Raw genomic sequence first — 16,625 nt, forward strand, 5'->3', positions numbered from 1 at the left:
ACTTCCCTTTTGATAATGTCTTCAATTGCTTATTTTGACCAATCATATGCCTTGATGCTCCACTGTCGATCACCCAAATATTATCATCTTGAAATGTGCCACTGAGTGTTGAGAATAATCCTTTATCCTTTGTAGATGTCTTAGTCACTTCCTTCTTAGAAGAAAATAGGATATCCCATACTTCTTTGATGCCCTTCTTGAAATGATTTTCCACCTTTAAACACTTGTTTAGGAACTTCTTCAGTGTAGTAGAGATCTTCATTATGCCCTTAGCCAACCTTAACTCTAATACGATGTTGAGAAAGCTATAGGGAAATAATTAGGATGATTTCTCTTTTCTTGATTTGTCATGTATTTTTATTTTTTCTTACTTATTAGCATATTCACTTATAATTATGTTTTTTTATCATCAAACAACTACCTAAAACAATAAGAATAATAGTACACAAGAACAAATAATGTAGGTTGCAAGCCAGGTCCAAAACCTCTCCACTTGAGAGGAAAACCCACAAATCTCTTCTCTTCTTATAAATTCTTCAATTGACGAATTCCAAGACCTCTAGACCAAGACCAATTCCAACCCTTCCAAATGATGTGCTTCATTTTTCCAAGTCAAACCTAGTCAATTCTCTTCCAGCAACACAATTTCGACTCCCAGCTTCAGAATTTCAATCTCTACTGCAGGTTTGAAATTTTTTACCCTCCCAACAGCAGTTGTTGCACACGTGTGAGCTTATTCTGGCCTCCCAAGGCTTCTTTAGACCTTCGCTTAGATTTATCCTTCTTCTTGTGCTTGAGGATGAACTAATGTGACCTTCATTTTCCTTCTTTCTCTTATTTCTTCAAGATCAAACATGCAGAAGAAAAACCCTAGTCCAACAGCAGAAACCCCAGGCTTATTTCACACGTGTGAGAGGGAAATATCCTAGAAACAAGTCTTCATCGTCTTCTTCCTTCTTCATTGCCTTCTTGTTCTTATTCTTCACTTGGATGAGTGAGTGATCAATGTCTTCCAAGGAGGTTGAGTTCCCTCCTTTATATAGGCTTCTTAAGGTGGATGTGGCTCCTCAAATTAGGCTGACTTCCCAACTGCCAGGCCGACTTGGTCTTGAAGAGTATTTTGACACTTTTATTGACAAAAATAATTTTCTTTTCAAGTTACAATGTGCTTGATGGGGTCTTCAACTTATTACAATGACTCTTTTGACTTCTTGACCTAGGAAAAACCCTAGAAGCACGCAATTGGTGCTTGACATCTAAAATAAAATACCTTCAGCATGAAAGCTATGCTCCAAAAATAATAATAATTTTTCTTTCATTTTACAATATACAAGAATCAAAAGTAAATTTCATATTTATGAAGACCGAATCTAGTCACACATTTTTCAACATGAAAGAGACCAGATAAAGGTATACAAGCTTGTCTGAATATGCCAATCTCTCCTTCTAAGAACTTCAATTCTTTAATAACCAGCTTGATAATATTGCACAAGTTTTTCCTCTTCATATGTCTGACCTCTGGTCACTGAGATTCAAAAGAAACCCTGACAATAGTAGAAGAATTCTTTCTCATAATCCATTCCCTCGTTTACTAATTGAGAAGAGCCATATTTATACAATAAATTGGAAAAAAAAGGATTACTCCATCTTGTCCTTAACTAAGTCTGCAAATAGATAATATGTTAATTTGAATGATTCTGTCACTTAAATTGGAGGGTTTGTTTATTATCTTATTAATTTTTTCCTCATTGTCCCTTGATTTGATGCTCTCCTTATGCACAAGATTTTGGATAAGGATCAAATTTGGAGGATTGGCTTCTTCCATCTGACCATGACTTTTAGAATGTTTTTCTAGAGAAGTTCTTATTATCTTGTACAAAAAAACCAAATACCAGTTAAATTTAAAAAATAGTATTAAATTTATTTTAATCAGTAAAATTAGCTTAACATTATTTTAAAACCAATCATTTTAACTAAAGCACTTAAACTAAAATCTGCAATCATGTAGTTATACACATAATTCTTCAGAACACATCTAGAATTGCATCTAAATCTTGGTTTTCGCTTCTCATCACTCCACAACATCCTCTAACACTTGAAAATGAACTTAAGAAGACAAAATACCCTCTCGATTCTTTACTTACATCGTTATAGCTTCAATTCTGCAACTTGGGTATATAGTTTTTGTTAAATAGAATGAAATCAATTTACCTTTTAAGTAATTGATTGAATTTTTGCAAATAGAATAGAATTTACCTTGTCTGCAATATAATAAATTTGTTTCCTGCAAGATAGATCAGAGTTCTTTTCTACCATTTTCTTTATGCAAGATAGATTGGGATTACTCTTCTATCTTTTATTTTCTGCAAGATAGTTTACGATCTCTTTTCTAGCATTTTCTTTTATGTAAATAGATAAGGGTTTCTCTCATGCAGTAGAATAAGTTATGCTTCATTCATCTCTTTTCTTGCAAAGTTGTTGCTAGGCAGTTTACCTTTTTCTAGGTTTTCAAAAGTTCTCTCTATGGAAATTCAATTCAATTCCTTGTTTTAGATCATCTTAAGTAGAACCTTGCTTATTGTGCATATAACATTAACACCTCTTAAGTTTGTACAAACTCTGGATTGATATATTAAAGTTGTTAACCATGGGAGTTGCATCATTCTTTTTGTAATACGAGGGCTCATCATAGTCGTTGTAGTGGTTTTTTGAATCTTTACACTAGTGTATAGTTGTTGCAATTTTTTTGTCATGCCCCTCTTTCCATTTCTTCTTCCCTTCTCTGGAAGCCTTGTGGTGGTCCTTTTACTTCAACAAACATGATTTCCCTTTCTTCTTGCTCATGTTTTCCAAGTATTATGCCTGTAAAAAAGCCTTATCCACCATTATAGGTTTGAACAACATCACTTGTTTTCCTAGATGGATGTCTAGAGACCCCCAAATACTTGAGGAGTATATCTACGTTCTTAGGAGAGATACCCAACATTATTTCCATCTTCTTAAATTCTTTGGTGTACTCCTATACACTTTGCCCCTATCTCTTCTTGAAGTAATTACACTAGATCCATTGGCCCTCCACATATATGATAAGGTGGAACTGGGAATTTGTGAGGGCTTTCGAATCCTCCCACTTAGTCACTAGAGGATCCCTCTCTAGCCTTAGGGCTTTTGTATACCTTCCCCTTGGGTTAGGGAAAGATCCTCTAATTTCAAATGGGAAAAATACTTTTTTTGTTCTTCCTCTATGTGATGAATGCTAAAATAAACTTCTAATTCTTGCAACCAGTGACTTAATTTCATAGTGTCAATCTCACCTTGATATGGCTTGATGTTGACCTTCGCTTCCATCCTCAAAAGGGACCATGAATGGTTCATGACACTCGAACAAGGTTGTTCTCTTTTATGTTTTTTTTTCTTCGACTCCTATAGTTTTTCCTAATCCCTATATTTTCCCATTGATTTTACCTTTGAATTGAAACCTCCATCTTCTTTGATTAAATTATTCACTAGAGTCCCCATAAGGAGGTTCATATTGTGTCTTATTTTCGTAACATGTTCTTCCAGCCTTGAGAACCTCTCCTCTGATAGATCTGGGGGGTTATTCATATATTCATTGGTTGTGGTTGGGGTTTTACCATTTTCTTCTAAATGAATATAGATCCCTTAAAAATCCCCACAAACACTGGAAGACATCTGCTCTAGTACTAGTATAATCCATAAAATATTGTGGATATTCCACTAGACAATTCGTCATAATATATCCAATGAAAAAATTACCGAAATACAAAAGTTATACCATGTGAGTTAATTTTTCCTTAGATTTATGGATTATTAAGTTATTGTGTTATGCTTATGCATGCAAAGTATAAAAGTGTAGAAAATAGTAATAGATAAATCAATCACTCACAACCATAATACATCGAGATATGATTTGGGAAACCCTTTCAAGAAAAGCCCTAGTTGGAAGGTGAGGCTACTTTGCTCTCTCTTTCCCTTAATGGAAAATGGTGTAGATACAAAGGAGTGAGACATGGTTTCTACAAATCACAAACCCTCTATATTCTTCCCTCTATCTGTCAACTCTCAACTATGGAAAAGAATGCACAAGAATAGAATTGGACCCCTTTTCCTTGTAGTGACTTGATTACAACACATTTGAATAGCCAATTAGGGGTTATATTTGACCCATTAAACCCTCAATATGAGTTAAAACTTGAATATTCTAAATTATTCTTCATATTTCTCATGTGGCTAGCCCATTTTCCATGAGTAATGTGGGTGATGTGGCATCCTCTTGAATCATGGTGGTCAAAACAAAAAGGTCAAATTTTGGGTGGCATAACTTTTGCACACTGACTTTGTTTGAGGCATTCATTATGTCGATGAAAAGATATATGAGCATAGAATAGTGATAAGAGGATATCAAAGAAGTAAAAGTTTTTTGACCCCAAAAAACTTTAGGAAATGCCTCAAACTATATTTGAAGATTTAAAACCCCAATTCACCAAACTAAGACCTACAGGTGAAAATGGTTTTGCGAGTTAATTCCTCCCATTTTTTCACTATGAAAGTGTCAATATGGATGAAAAGTAATATAATGATCCAATCCAAATCAAGTGAAGAAGGAAAAGGGTGGAAAAATACCCTTCTTAGAATATATCACAACAATTATGTAAATAGAGATTGTTAAAATTTGGAATCCAAATATAAAAGGTTCACATGAATGGAAAATATTAAAGAAGTATTCCAATCTCATTCTTGATCATTATTATTGTTACTCAATGAGTGGTAAATATATTCAATATGGGACAATAGTATTATGGCGCCTAAAGCAATAAGACCTAGATAATATCCTTGAGACCTTAAAACTTGGCTTATTTCTAACATTCACATCATGTTAAATCTATCTCTATGTAGTTGATTAGAATCATCCTCAAGATATGTCGCCTTACTTGATGGATGAACAAAGGCTTCTAATACCAACTCTTGTAGGATCAACATCTCTTCAATCCCATCCAAATGATAAATCTTATTCAATGCAAATCCTTACAAATATTTAAAAAGGGATATGTTCTTTTACAGGTCTCTCAAAATAAATGAGGATAAATGTTGGAAGCATGTGTGGTTAAAGGAAAAAATCCTTGTAACCTACCTAAACACCATTAAATGAAGGTAGATAATTGTTAAGTAATAAATTTTGAATGTAATATTGTAGATTTTGATCCTTGGAATGTATTGGATCATATTATGTACAAAGTCAAAATGCATAGTTAAAATGATGGATATCAAGCCATGTGAACTTAAACAAATGAGCTAATGATGTAAATGTTATAAATATGTGATCAGAGTTTGGGAGGCCTCCGATTCCAAACTTGTTTTGGTTTGAAGCCCCTTGAATAGGGCCTTGATTCTTAATAGTGATCTTCTAAATTGATTGCATTCATAGGCTTGAATCCAAGTAAACTTGTGAATGTGTTGATAATGTCCAAATTCATTACTTAATGCATTTAATGCTCATAATTGCAGAAATATCATGCATAAGAAAACATGAGACAAGAACTCAAACACATAAGAAAAGAGATCACTGAGTTGATAACGAATTTCACTAAGTGTGGGTTATGTTTCTTGGCTCTGCTCAACTACGTAGTTGTTTAATTAGTTGTTATCCTTCAATAAGTAACTTCTTTGTCAATACAAAATAACCCTCACTTCAAGTGGCAATATGGCTCTTTCAGTGTTGCACCATCTCGGTTTTCATGCACAACCTCAAACAAAGAGATCCATTTTAGTGCCACACCATCTTGCTTTGCATGCATGGGTTTAAACACAGAGTTCTTTACAGTGTTTCAGATCTTGCTACCTTGCAACAATATACAAATACCATACAAAAATTGCATGTAGATATTCTCTTGTAAGAGGGATAATCGACAAGAAATGAAGCTTACATTGGTTTCCATGTCAAATGCTTAATCGAATGCTCAAAACACCACAAACACAACACTGAAAAGTTTGTCTTATCATTTTGCAACTTTTTATTGTAAACACAAACATTGTCTAAAGAGGGAAATCCTTCCTTGTGAAGCATTCTAAGCAGTCATTGTCAAATGTGAGCTTCAACCGTGAGCTCTAAAATTTGCTACTAAAATTGCAACATACTCCCTACCAACAACTCTACCTCATAGTTCTTCAACTTTAAGATATAAACATGACCACCTTCTCACATGTGCAAGGTTACCTCAAAATTCGTGCCAAGAATTTAATGACACATGTGGGCTTCTTCCATGAGCCCTCAAATCCACTGTTTAGATCCCAATTATGACTACACTATTGGATTCCTTATTAAATTTTAAAAAAAATGAGTATAAACTTCATAGGATTATGGAACTGACACCTTTGACCACTCTTAAGAATCTCCACCTCAAATTTCGTGCCATAATAGATCATGATATTCTATAATATTCTCCAAGAAGATTCCCTGGAATATGGTATGAGAATATTCCTAAACAACAATGCTTGCATAGGTGTGGGTCTGCCTCAACCTTAGTTTGCTCTCTCTCTCTCTATGGGCAGGCCTGCTCCACTCCATATAAATGACAATGGATTTAAATCATATGACTTAAGCAAACCTTCCAATGAAATTGTTGCAGGTCTTTGGTTGGAGGACTTATACTAAGTCTTGGTAGTTAGGGGAGGTCCTGTGGTCAAGCATGCGAGACTCCCCTTTTGAGTTATGATATAATGCAAGTGTCTCTTTATAATAATATGTGTGTGTGTGTGTGTTTGTTTATTCGTCAGTTTTAAAATCACCATGAAATTAATCAATGCCGCCAACTTATAATTGTCGCTAATTCGGTCTAGAGCTCTGCTAAAATTGTTTCTAGGCTTAGACATTAATTGGCTAAAATCGCCAAATTTAACTGGACTGCCAACTTTGGCCATGGTCCAAATTTAACTGGAGCTCTACCAAAATTATCATATGCCGGGTTTGACTAGCCAACCTGATGCTATCACGTGGCAGCCCCATATTAGTCCACTTGGTTGCCAACTCATCAATGTGGAGGTGCCATGTATGCCATGTGTTCACTGAGCCACATGCCAATTGTGTCTTGTCATGTTATCCGGGTCCTATGACATGTCACCATGCCATGTCAATTGTAGGTCTCACTTATTGAATGTGCATGTTGATTGGGATGCCATGCAATAGCATGTGGGAGTGCCACATGGCATCCTATGGACCCCACCTGTACACAAACTTTTCGTTGTTTGTGCCAAACTTCAGATGGCCATAACTTTGTCAGACAAACTCGGTTTGAGGTTTCTTTCACACCATTGAAATTGTATCAACAAAATGTTTTACGTGGCACTGTTTTCATCATATTTTGAGCAATTTGATTTTTGAGGTTTCTCAGAGCCTTCTAGATCATTCCTCTCCACTAAAGGACTTTTGGACACCAAAAGTTACCTACAAATATCATGCATGTTTTCTTTGATTTACAACAAAACCCATACTCTTTTCTACCTAGCAGAGGCCTAAAATACCACTATGTTGCATTCATAAGTGATGTTATACATTTCATCACTTTTACAAAAACAAATGTCCATCTATGGGGCCTTGGAAGAAACAAGTGATTTATAATGATGGTTATTACTCAAGTAGGCTATTCATCCTTTCATTGATCAAGGCTAACGTGTGTTCCCTCTCGAATTGTTTCTATAATTTACCTTCTTCCTGTAGTTGGCTTGCTTTGAGTTGCTTCATTGGATGGTTCCTTTATAGGTTCTTTCCTAAGCTCCTTGTCCTCATTTGGACATAGCTCTATATGGATTTCCCAACATGTGACTTGTTGATGTCCACCCTTGTTGCAATGGTTTTTCTTCATCCATACTTTGTTTCCATTCTTTGGACACAACTCTTGATGGAGTTCCCAACATGTGGATTTTTTATGTCCACCATTGTTACAATGGTTGCAATGGTTTTTCTTCATCCAAGCTTTATTTCCCTTATTTTTCTCCCTCACCTCTATCCAATTCTACAAAAATATTCCAATGTTCCAAACAACACTCTTTGTGAAATCTGTGGCTCACCAACTCACCATTGATCAGTGTAGAGCAATAGATGCCCTAGCTGACCGATTGGATCAATCTGCCTATCAGATTAATGAGACTCCTCGTGGACAAGGAGAAGGAGGAACAAGGGGGGGACAAACATGAGGCATAGGTCTGTTCTGTTGCTAAAACTATGATCAAGAGGCACATGTCACAAGAGATTGCAAAAGGCCCTGGTGCTCTTAGTGCAGGGTCACACACATGCGACATATGACTGTCCAGAGTTGATTTCCAAATGGGAAGAGCGCAACCTCTAAAGGGGAGCAAATTTAATCAATGTTGAACTAAGGGTACCTAAGACAACTCCCCTCTCAAACATCAATATAGTCACTCGGGGAGGGAAGAAGACCATAACTGACTTTGGAGCTGTTGATCAACCAAGAATCATATAACAAGCCTCACCAAAGCACTCATACAATTATGATAAGAAAAATCAGTACTACAAATAAGCCACATAAATTTTACAAATTAATTTTAAGCGATGAGCCCCAAGGAGTACAACCAGGGTTTTTAAAAGTTAGGATCTCGGACCTAACTCAACTCGTTCAGGTTATTTCTACAGATTGTGAATGATGATAAAATGTTCGGGCAGTTGCAAGAAAGTATTAAATTTGTTGTCAAGGATGGGGCGACTGAGGAAGGATTCATTTCTACCAACTTACCCGAAAGATGCTTCAAGACGATGCGCAGGAATAAGAAGAGAAAAGGGAGGTAGTTCTGGATTGATGCTTAGACTGTGAATTTTCAAATCAAGGATACAAAGTTAGACCTGGGCTCAGATGTGAATATCCTGCAAAGGAAAACCTAGGAAGCCTTAGGAAGTTCAAAGTTGGTGTTCTCCCCAATTCAACTACGCATGGCGAATCAATATTGTATACTTCCAGTTGGAAGGATAGAAGATGTAGAAGTTAACTTAGCAAGGGTGAAAAATTATGCTGACTTTGAATTAATATATATTATGGGGGACAAAGACCCCTATTTGACATTGCTTGGAATAGACTAGGCCTTTGAGAATTACGTGATAATCTATCTAAAGGAGTTGATGACCTTTCAAGTGGAGGGAGTTAGAGTGATCCAACCCCTATACCCATACCAAGGGTCAAGGTTCATTGAGCCAACAAATGTCAGAGAAGAACCTGAGTTGTTGGATCAACTATACCGGCTGGCGAGCGAAAGAAGAGAAGATTATGTTAATCCGACAACAGGAGGATCGATCAGCTGGAGGAGAATTAAGATCTCGGCAATCAGATCCGAGGCTGCATCAGATAATTGGCAGTAGGGTGGACACGAGATCAACACTAGGCAATGTGCCACGATCCATCGTATCAACTGGGTTGGTACTGAGGTACGAGAATTCCCTATTTTTAATGGCATGGGCTATGTTACTGATTTTCTTAATGAAGTTGATGAAATTGTATCTGAAGTACGGAAAGTACCCTTACTGGATGTCACCTTAAAAGCGACATCATTAAGGTGGTGGGGATCTCACCACAACCATCTCAGAGAATGGTAGGATATTAAGACAATGATGAGAATCAGATTTGGGTATTCAAAGGACTAACCACAAAACTTCATTAAGTATTGGGGAAGCTCCGACCCTCGACAACACTTGCAAGATTGTAAGGCCAGATGGATCAGGGAAGGACTTCTAGAGGACTTATGGGTGCACAACTTTGTACACACCCTGGGGACATTTCTGAAGGCATGGTACGTAAAGGAAGAGATAAGAAGACAAACTAGTGATTGGGACTATATGGAAGCTCAATTTATCAGTGACTTTTCCTTCATAGATAGTGACAAAATGATAAAAACTGCTTTGTAAGCTATTAAAAGGGTTTTTCTCACAACATGGTAATTGACAGAGGGATGTATAGACCAAAACACCTTTGAGCATATATATGAATTCAGATTCCATGAAGTCGTATCTTGTGGAAAGATAGAATGAGAGCCAGATGAAGATGATTTGGAGGAGTTGAGACATCTGACATTCAAGGAAATTGAGGTGAACAAAGTGTTGAAGATGGGTCTGCAACCGATGGTCCACAGCTACTACCTCTGAAGTTTCAAAAAAAGAACATTAGCATTGATGAGAAGTTGAAGTTAGCCTCGATTGGAGATTACTAGGATGAGCAGAGTACTAAGGAAATCTTCGATCTCCTAAGAGAATATGAAGACTTGTTCCCTTCATCTGTTGCGGAGCTTAAAGGGATTAAGGGAGAGTTAGGGGAGATGAAGATTGTGCTTAAACCTGATGCAAAGCCAGTGAAACATTGGTTGTATAGGCTAAACCTGAGAGTCAAAGAGAAGGTGAAGAAGGAGATAAACAAGATGTTGGTAGCAGGGCTTATATTCCTAGTTGATGAGGCTGAGTGGGTCAGTCCAATTTTATATAGAACAGAAATGACGTTGAAGAATTCGGGTTTGTGAGGATTACCGGAGTTTGAACAATGTCTGTGTTCATGATCCCTTCCCCACCCCTTTCAGCGATGAAGTTCTAGACAATGTGGCAGGAAACAAAGCTTACTCTTTTACAAATGGATTCTCTGGTTACCATCAAGTCCATATTGTAGAGGAAGATAAGAAGAAAACCACATTCACCATTGAATATGTGTACCATGTCATGTCTTTTGGACTAAAGAACGTGCCAACAATAGTCTCAAGAATTGTAATTGTTGCCTTCATGGATTATATTCATAGGTTTCTAGAGGTTTACATGGATGGCTAGACCGTCTACAATTTACTAAAAAAGCATTCCAGTTTGCTCCAAGTGATGTTTGACAGTTGTAGAGAGTTGCAGATCTCCCTAAACATGAAAAAGTGCATACTCGTTGTCCCTTTCAGAATACTTCCGGGCCATATAATCTGTAAAGAGGGATTACATGTTGATCCCACTAAGGTAGGAGTGATCCTAAATATGGCTCTACCAACAAGTGTTAAACAACTAAGTTCCACCCTTGGCCACACGTGATATTATAGGAGGTTCATCTGTAATTATGACTCGGTCACTACACCACTAGAGAAGCTATTGAAGAAAGTCGAAAGGTTCACATGGTCAAATGAATGTGAAGCTACTTTCAATATGCTGAAGAAAAAACTGACAAGTGCACCAATCTTGGTTTATCTAGATTGGAACAAGCAATTTCATGTTCATATTGATGCATCAGGTATCGCCTTAGGGGTCATCCTATCTCAAACTAGAGATGGAAAACTTGATCACCCCATCTACTTTTCTAGTAGAAAAATGTCCATGATAGAAAGGAATTATCCCACGATTGAGTGTGAAGTGCTTGCGATGGTGTATTTTCTACAAAAGTTTCAACACTATCTTCTTGGGGATCCGTTCAAATTCTTCACTGATAATTCTGCCCTGAAGTACTTGGTGAACAAGCTTGTACTTGAAGGAAGGATTTGTAGATGGCTTCTGTTATTCCAGGAGTTCACATTTGAAGTAATCATCAAGCCATGAAGACTAAACGTGGGCCCTGATCACCTTTCTCGGTTAGAGTCGGGTGAAGCCAGAGGGTCAGTAGATGATCAATTGCCAAATGCCGACATGTTTCGACTCGAAGCCATACCAAGCTACTTGGAGGACATTACAATATTTCTAGGCACATGTAAATGCCTAGAGGGGTACACAACAACACAACGAAGGCACATGGTGGTTCGTGCTACAGATTACCAGTTAATCACAAGACAACTGTACAATTTGGGCCTTGATCAGATATTGCGAAGGAGTGTTCTTGATCATGAGAGATATGATGTATTGCGGGCATTCCATTTAGGAGTTGCGGGTGGGCATATTGGAGGGAAGGCCACTATGAGGAAAGTGTTGTAGTCGAGACTCTAGTGGACCACACTTTTCCAAGATGTAAAGGAGTACACCAAGATATGTGACGTTTGTCAAAGGGTTAGAAAGCCATCTCACCGGGATGAACTTCCTTTGCAACCAGTACAAGCACTCCAGACCTTTGAGAAATGGGTAGTCGACTTTGTGGGACCTATTAACCCACCAACACTTCACTCAAATGCCAGATATATTATTACGGTCAAAAAGTACCTTACCAGATGGGCTGAAGTTGTACCAGTCAAAGATTGCACTGTAGACATTGTCGCCATATTCATCTTCGAGAATATTATCACTCGATTTGGGTAGCCCCCAAAGCCTTACCAATGGCAAGGGGATCCACTTCATTAATGAGACAGTCATTTCATTATTGCAAAACTTTATGATACAACACCATAAGAGAAGCCCTTATCACCCTCAAACAAATGGTACTGTGGAAGATCTTAACAAAATATTAGAGAGAGGACTCACCAAGATATGCTCGGCCAGTAGAGACGATTGGGACGAATGGGTTCCAACTACACTATAGGCTTATCGTACAACCATCAAGCGTTTACAAAAGTATATGCCCTTCCAACTAGTGAATGGACGAGAAGTCATAGTTCCTATCGAGTTTACCATCCCCAACCTTTTTATTACATAGGCCACTAACATGATAGAGGATGAATCAATTCCAAAACAGTGGAAGAACTCTGGGAGTTGAATGAAGCTAGGTTTCTAGAATACTTCCACCAAACTGTTAAAAAGCAAAGGCAAAATCATGGCATGACATGCACATCAATTGGAAATCTTTTACAGTTGGAGGACATGTTCTGTTATATGACAGTAAGTTCTTAAAGCTTCCTAGAAAGATGAAAATGCATTGGTTAGGACCATTCATAGTTGTAGAAGTGAAATAATCAAGAGTTGTCAAGCTCGCACAATTGGATGGAGTCCTATTGCCTAGATGGGTGAATGGTGCACACCTGAAACCTTTCCACGGCTCAACCAGTTCTACATCAAAATGATTTGATCTCTAGAAGGGGATCGTAGGTAGGTCTAGGTAGAGTTAGTCAGTTCTTTTAGTTTGTCAGTTGTGTTAGTTAATTTAGTTAGTCAGTCATTCCAGTCAAATTTAGTCATGAATAAATTTTCGTTTGTTCTTTCATTTGCAGAAGTAGCTTCAACTCTTCACAACCATTTGTGGTTAGGGAGTCTCACATGTCAGTCATCGTATCTGTAACAATTAGTAATAAATCCCGACATCAGTTCGGGTTTGGGTTAACTCTTTCCCGTAATATCCCTAGCACGACCTGTCCATCAACTTCTAGGCGCCTACCATCATAGCATTGTAATTACCCATCATTCCCACCATCCTTTTCCAGTTTTTTGCATCATCTAAGTCAGGTCTGGCTAGCCATCATTATTTCTGCCATGGTTGGGTTCGAGTAGGGAAATTTATTGTATTAATTAGTTAAGCGGTCAAATGAAAAATGTCGTGTCAAGCCTTTCTGTTTAATTTGCATGGCAACGATAAGCTTCTCACTATCAAAAGTCGAGGTGGTCAAATTGCCAATTCTAGAGTCTGTATTAAATTTCGCCTATTCCCAGCCCAAGTTCAAGCCTCCAGTGTTTTGAGTGTATCACCGTCGCACTACAGCCATGACGAAGACCATATATCTGTTCCAGACATTGAACCAGACTCGAGAGTTACAAAACCGAGCATCTCTATGGCGAGTATGATAAAGTTGTGCTTGTAGACAATGATCTCTCAAACTCGTTCCATTTGCCAGTGCTCAAGTTGGAAGTCTACACAGAAGTTGTTACCAAATCTGATGGAAGCATGCCAATGAAAGTTAGAGAAGAATTTAGAGGACTATAAAGGTCAACGCTGATGAATTGATGCGGTCTTCCAGTATTCGGCACTGCGGGAGCAGGGATGCAATGCACAAAATTATTTGTCAGCAGGATGCATGGATGGTCTCTATGGTTCGAAAAGGAACACCTAATCCATTCCATCAACATTCACAAACTTACAGGGTTGTTTGCTACTAGAGTCACAATATCAATTGCATTTTAGAATTCTTCCAAGCGGGGGAAAAGATGGGCGATGACAATTACTACAACATGTATGGTACCCAACATGGTGGTAAAGGTGCCCTGATCAAACCAATTAACAAGCCTAACATTAAATTTTCCTATTATATGATTACTGAAGCTAATGCCACACTTCTCAAGGGGTGACTGCACATTGGATACTATCTCAGTTGCGGAAGTTTGTGTGCATGGTACACAGTTGAATTGGTGTAGTTTTCTATTAAATGAACTCTTCGATGCTTGTGAAGATGTTTATAAAAGGGCCACTCATTTTATATATGGATATCTCATTGTCACCTTAGTTATGTGGAAGTGGTTACCCCCTGAGGGAAGAGAGATGGCGACGGTTAGCACTTAGGTATTTACCATGGCGAACCTATGGGGACCCTATAATCTGATTTAGAATATTAGATTGTTGTGGTAAGATCCTCCTCATATTAGAAACAAAATGCTTTCATTGCGCTTAAGGATTCATGAATTTTTTTGCAAGTGAAAAATGAGTTTTTATGTTAATTTTATGAGAAATTAAACATAAATAAGAGATTGAACAACAACATAAACATGTACAAAACATCATAAAAAACACATTACAACAAGAACATGATAAAGGAGTTCACCCCTCTTGGGCTACGTCTCCTTGGTCTAGCTTCCAATGGCTTAAGCCTCTCTATTATGCTCAAAAGTGTAAAAAGATGTGTTTACAATGCTCAAATGCTTATGAAACCTACTCCAATGAGTCCAGAATGTCCAAAAATGGCTATCTAGCCTCTTTTTGCATCCAATTTGGTGGAAAACTGAAGAAGTTATGACTTCTCCTAGTTTTCCCAATATTCGCTCCACAAATTGCACCATTTTCGTAATGATCCTATAATTTCACTCCAAAAAGCGTTAACTGGGCAAAAATTTCTCCGCGTGGTGGCCATAAGCTATCGGCACTGACAGCTCCATCGCAAATCGCAATTGGCGAGAACTGGCGTGTCTTATGGCTGGTTCCAGTTGAAGTCGCTTGATCCAACATTTTCTTGCTTGATCCTTGCATTCCTTATCCTTCCTTTGCTTTCCTTATCCTCTTGGTGTTCGTCTCCTCTCTGAAACCAATTCCAAAACTCAATTGACAAAAGGCTAAACCAATAAAAGTTGTGAATGGATCCTCTAATGCCTTTTTATTATTGATGCCTCTAATTTCTTCATTTTCCTCTATTTTCCTTCAATTTCCTCCTCACATGCAACCTGTGACTTTTCACCTCCATTTTCTCCTAACTTCCTTTATTTTCATAAATAAAATGCCAATATTGCCATTTTAAAAGCCTTTGTTAAGTCCCCATACTACTAGTGTAACCCCTTATTGTTATTAGTACAACCCCCCTAGTTATATTGTTGTTCCCATGTAGTCCCCATATTGTTATTATTGTGCCCCATAGAAGCTCACTATTGTTATTATTGTGCCTTTACATTATTATTGTTATGTTGGCTGTGATTATATTATGACCCCTTAGACTCCTATATATAGAAATGATGTCTTGTCATTTGTATCATCCAGGAATTGTTCCTTTGTGTAATGTAAAGGAGGTTGCCCCCTTGAAGAGGCTGAATTCTAAGGCATTTATCTTTCTTTTCTATCTTTTTGTGAGTTGGTTTCATAACATTTGGTATCAGAGCTTTGGATTCTAGGGTCTCATTGCTCCAAACAGGTCATCGTGGCATGTTCGCTATAACATTTTTTATGCGATGTTTCAGAAGCTAAAAAAAACCCACATGAGACGAAATCTCGCTGAACCTCAAGTCCAAATTTCAGATCTTGTTTTGCTATATTTTTGGAGATATGATTTGAGGAAGTTAGGGTTTTTGCAAGCTACAAAATTTCATCTAAAATAGGTCATCGTGGAATTTTCACTATAAAGTTTTCGCTACGAAGTTGTAGAAGCTACAAAAAAAACCCATTTGAGAAGAAATCGGTCGAAACCTCAGGTCCGAATTTTAGAACTTGGATCGCTACAGTTTCAGATATATGATCTGAGGAAGTTAGGGTTTTTGCAGACTCCCGAATTACATCCTAAACATGTGACCTTGGGAAAATTGTCATAACTTTCTCTTTGAGCATTATATTGAAATTTCGTAAGAAGTTACAAAAAGAGGACGGACTGTATTTTATTTGGGTAGAATTGTCAGAACCTAAGGTTGAAACAGTGACACATGGAACGTCATACAAGTTCACTCTACTGAACTAGTCTATAATTAGGTCATCGCAGGAGATTGGGAATAAATCTTTCTTCGGGAATCCAATTGTGATTAGACTTGCGGATTTAGAAAGAGGACTCAGAGGGCTATTATACGCTGAAATTTCAAAACTTAAAGATCCGAAATTACAGAGTTACAATCGTTTCAAGATTGAGCTCCTAAAATCAAGAAAAAACGAGATGAGGAAGTTTAATGGCAAGGATCCAGTAAATTGGATACTACAGATGGAGAGATATTTTGATCTAGATGGTGTACCACTGTTACAAAAGGTATGTATTGCATCTAATTATTTAGAACCGAATCAATTTTTATGGTATAAAGGGCTTTGTTCTCGTAAAACACTTGTCACGTGGTCAATTTT

Source organism: Pinus tabuliformis, chromosome 2_2, assembly GCF_031772625.1.
Source record: "Pinus tabuliformis cultivar Carrire ecotype Pingquan chromosome 2_2, CPIR1, whole genome shotgun sequence".
Classification (NCBI taxonomy): Eukaryota; Viridiplantae; Streptophyta; class Pinopsida; order Pinales; family Pinaceae; genus Pinus; species Pinus tabuliformis.